Source organism: Pygoscelis adeliae, unplaced genomic scaffold, assembly GCF_000699105.1.
Source record: "Pygoscelis adeliae isolate BGI_AS28 unplaced genomic scaffold, ASM69910v1 Scaffold197, whole genome shotgun sequence".
NCBI classification, from domain to species: Eukaryota; Metazoa; Chordata; class Aves; order Sphenisciformes; family Spheniscidae; genus Pygoscelis; species Pygoscelis adeliae.
Genome location: NW_008825105.1, coordinates 1,508,647 through 1,512,952, shown reverse-complemented (window position 1 = coordinate 1,512,952; position 4,306 = coordinate 1,508,647). Strand labels below are relative to the sequence as shown.

The 4,306-nt window shown below is 59.4% G+C and overlaps 1 protein-coding gene across 1 annotated transcript in view; it reads left to right on the top strand.

Annotated features, from left to right (window-relative positions):
- The window catches only part of PRELP (proline/arginine-rich end leucine-rich repeat protein), a 10,290-nt gene that overhangs the window by 738 nt on the left and 5,246 nt on the right, over window positions 1–4,306 (top strand).

The window sequence follows — 4,306 nt, the reverse complement described above, 5'->3', positions numbered from 1 at the left end:
CTGCGGGGTGCTGCTCCCGTGGGAGGGGGGCTGCGCGCAGCCCCTCGCCCCCGTGCCGGAGCACGGAGCAGGGAGCTTCCCTGCCCTGCGGAGGGGACCAGCATCGTGCTGCTTTGAGAGCGAGGTGGGAGGGAGCAGCTGAACAGCACCTCAGCTGAAATTTTCAGCAAGCTGGTTTTCTGCCCGAAATTTAGGTGGTAAAGCCCAGCTCTCCTGCCCGGCCAGCAAAGCTGTGCCTGGATCACGTAGCCCGTTCCCAGGGCATGTAACACCACTTTTGCTGCCTCGATCACTGAGATTTGAGCCAGCTCTGCTCCGGGCAGGCAGAGAGGTGCAGCCCCCTCCCTGCACCCCACCGTGGGGCAAACTGCCGTGTGGGTCCTGTTTGGAGCTGGCTCTTTGTCTCTGCTCTGGCAGAGGCAGGAGATGATGGGAGGAAGCAACAAGGCAGCGATGTTCGCTGAAGTCCTGGGGAAAGGATTTTGTTGCATGGAAGAGACTCATCCCAAACCTGCCCTTCCCTGTCTGCTTGAGAGCTTTAGGAAAAGCATCTACAGGGCATAAAGTGGAAATTCATCCCCTTGGCAGCTGAATGCAAAGCGTGTCGCACATGAGGGCTTGGAAACTTTCCTGGGAGCCTGCGATCGTGGGCCTTCCTTATGTGGTGCTTGGCCGATGGCATCCCGCAAGCCGCCGGAGCTGCCTCCTGGGGAAGCACCCTTTCCTCGGCCAGCCTGGGACAGGCAGCGTGGAGCAGAAATGCAGGGTGCTGGGTGTCCCTGCTCCCCCTGGGAGGGGGGCGTTGAGGGGCTGAGTGTTTTCACCTGGGAAGAGATAAAAGTACAGCTGTGGGAGGTTTCCTCTGCCCTCGGGAAGAGGCTGGAGGGGAGGGATGAGGCAGCAGCAGCTGATAAGGCATCAGAGCAGTTTCCCACCCTTAGAGAAAGCAGAGCTGGGGGGACCAAGGCATCTGCTCGGAGGGGAGCAGGGTGTGTGTGGGGGGCAGGCTCGGGGGCCCAGCTGCGGTCGCTTTGGCAGCATTTTCTCCCGTGATTTGCTTTTGTCTGTGTCCAGCCAGTTCCACTGTGTGTGGCAGAGAGATCTGCGGGCGGGCTGAGCTGGGAGCAGCCCTGGGAAGGGTCGGGACATGCAGCGAGGGAGGAGGAGGAGGAGGGAGGAATTGCTGACATGGAGAAGGCAGCAGAAAGGTGTTTTCTGCCAGGGCTGCCTTCCCACGGGCCCTGCTGCGGGAGGAGGTTGCTGGAGGGAGCAGCAAACACGACCAGCCTTTCGCAATGAGTCTGGCGACTGTGGTGCAGTGAGGAAATGCTCCTGGCACGCAGAGGGATGCAGGAGCCGTGCATTGCCGTCCCTGTGTCTTGTAGTCCTAGAGCTGAGCCCAAAAGTGTTGCTCGAGAGCCCGGGAGCATGTCTGAGCTGCTCTCCGGTAGGGTCTCCCGAGACACCCATCCCCTGCGCGGACACAGCACTATCCCCGCAAGAAGAAACGCAGCGGGGGCCGAGCCCCTGCGGGCTGCCTCTGCCCTGTGCTGGCTCCAGCCCCAGCCAAGCAGGCTGCCTGCGGCTCCGCTTCTCCCTGGGAAAGCGCTGGGAAAGGGCGAGAAGAGTGGGTGGTTGCATCAGGGCTCTGCTCCCCTGGGGATGCCTGGGTGACAGCGTGTCTGCCCGCCCCTCGGGGGACAGGCTTGCGCTGTTTTTAGCCCTTTTCCAGCATTCCCAGCTCTCCAGCGCCGCTGGATAAAGAGCTCCCTGTTTCGGTTACAGCTGATCAGACCCAGATTCTTGCAGAGACACGAACAGGCTGTTGTGGTGGTTGGACACGAGGGAAGCCGACAAGGGAACTTTGCTGGCTCCTTTCGGTTATTTTTAGCTTGGCCTCCTTGCTCTGCTCCAACGTGCAGGTTCCCAGGCTGGGTGGGGGCATTTTTCCAGCCTGGGGGCTGCAGGGATGATGGGAATTGGGGGTCCCAGTGGAAAAGCTGTGAAGGGAGCTAGCAGGGTTACGAGCAACGGGCTGGAAAGGATCCCTGGTCCAGCCATTTAGTCTTTCCCCCCTCCTCCCAAAGTTAAAAGCTCCCTTTGTCCCTCCCAGCCCCTCCACGGGAGCAGGGATCCCCGATGCATCCGTGATAACTACCCAGAGCCAGCTGCTGCTCTCTGCGCGTCTAACTGTTCCAAGAGGAGGTGGGGAGGGCAGGAGGCACCCAAGGGAGAGCGTCAGGACTTCTGGCCGTGAAAAATCCCCCCGTGACCTTTACATAGCTCACTCTTGCCCCGGAGGCTGTGATTTTGGCAGCCCTTGGCACCAGTTGCAGGGCTGGCAGTGAGCACTGTTTGGGAGCTGTGGGTTAGCGAGATGCAGCGAAGATAAACTATTCGGAAAGCAAATGCCAGTGGCATTTGGGGCTGGAATTTCCAGCTGTTGTGCTGAATTTTTGTTAATTGTAATGGGATGATGGAGGGAGCAGCTGCCTCTTTCCGGGAAAAACCCTGGGCTGGCATCTGTTGGGTGCCTTGGTCCTGCACCCAGGCCAAGCTGCTCACCCCACCCTGCAGCTCAGGAGGTGTCAGAACTGTTTTTGTCCATGAATCGAGCCTTTTCTCCACACCAGGCGGTTGGTTTCCTGAATGCATTCATTGCTTCGTGATTTATTTCAGTTGCATGGATTCCTTGTGGGTACCGGGGATCTGAGCTGTCCTGTCCGTCGGGGGGTGGTGAGAAAGGTCGAGTGGAGGCATTTGCAGAGCAGGCGCTGCGCCGTGGCTCTGGCCGCGGATTCGGCAGCCAGTGCTCGTGCAGAATCAGGGTGTGGGATTTTGAAATCTGGCTTCTTGCATTCATGCCAGTAAATTCAACTGCATGATGGAGAACAGACTGCCGACTGTGTCGGGTCCAGGGAGAGCTGGCTTTGAACCTTCCAGCGTGTTGGACGCAATTGTAAAGCTTGTGGCGGCCTCAGGCTTGTTGCAAAAAGCCCGGCCGTGGCCCCGTTGAGGACGTTATTCTGGATGCAGGGCTGTTGTGGGGACTGCTGGCTGTGAGCTGGTTTCCTGCAGATTGCTTGGAAGTGGGTCCTGCTTTCCCCAAGCCGGCTGGGGAGTGGTGGGCAGAGCCTCTGCGGGGAGCTGCAGCTTTGCAGGGAGAGGCTGGTGGGGAGCGGCAGCGGGGAAGGGTGGTGGCAGTGCTGGCTCTGCCTGGCTGTGATGGGCGGAGGGGCTGTGGCAGTCCCCATGGGGACGTGGCAGCGAGTTGCAGGTGGTACAGCGGATAAAAGGGGCTGCATCTGCCTCCTGATGCTTTCCTTCTGTGCTGACAAATGCCACATGATGCTGCCGCTCTCCAGCCTGAATTTCTGGCTTGCTGACTATTTCTGCTATATGCTTAGTCCCTAAACATCTGTAGCGTTAAAGCCTCGTGTGGAGGGGATGGTGCAGGCTGTGCGGGGCCAGGTCATTCCTGGAAGGGCTGAGAGCTCAGCCAGCTCCCGAGACCAACGGGGTGACAGCTCTGCCCTGTCCCCCGCCTTCCTTGTGACATTGCCCCGGGGTGGCTGCCAGGTGGCCCGAGCTGAGCATTGCTCTGTGAGAGGAGGGAGCCGAACGCCCGGATCGCAGCGTGTACTGGCTGAAATATCGTGTCCCAGCTGCCTCCTCCCTCTGCAACGGGCCAAACGCAGACCTCGGCCCCCACCGCTCCCCCGAGTGTTGTGGGTGTTAAAATCCAGGTCTGATTTTTGGAGCTGAGGCAAAATCCCGTGGAAAGGTCTGGGACAAGGTGGGGGGAGAGCCAAGTGCAAGGAAGGATGTGGCTGGGAAAGGAGCGGGGTGCTGCAGGGCCAGGGAGGGGACTGCACGTAGAGCAGCTTCCTGTCACGAATTTGCCTGTTCTCTGCAGCCCATCATTGAATCTGAACTCTTACAACACAGAAGCACGCACGTACATCCCCAAAGGGGACTTACTGCAGCACTGCTGAGCTGAATATCTGGCAGCATGCGGGCCCTGTTGCTATTCCCCTGTTCCTCCCTTCCCCCAGCGAGATGCCAGAGCTCTGATTGAAAACAGCAGGCATGTGAGGCTTGTAGGGTTAAACAGAGCCAGATGGGAGCAGAGCGAGACAAAAAGGAAAGTAAGAGGCTGGGCCTGGAGGGGGGGCGAGAACAGGATCTTTTCTTGGAGAAAGTCAATTACTTGGAGCCCCAGGAATGCGTGGGATCGTTTCAAAGGGAGCCGGGGCTGGCGCAGCCTGGGAGCCAGTGGCCCACCACGGGGACCTCAGGGGATGTC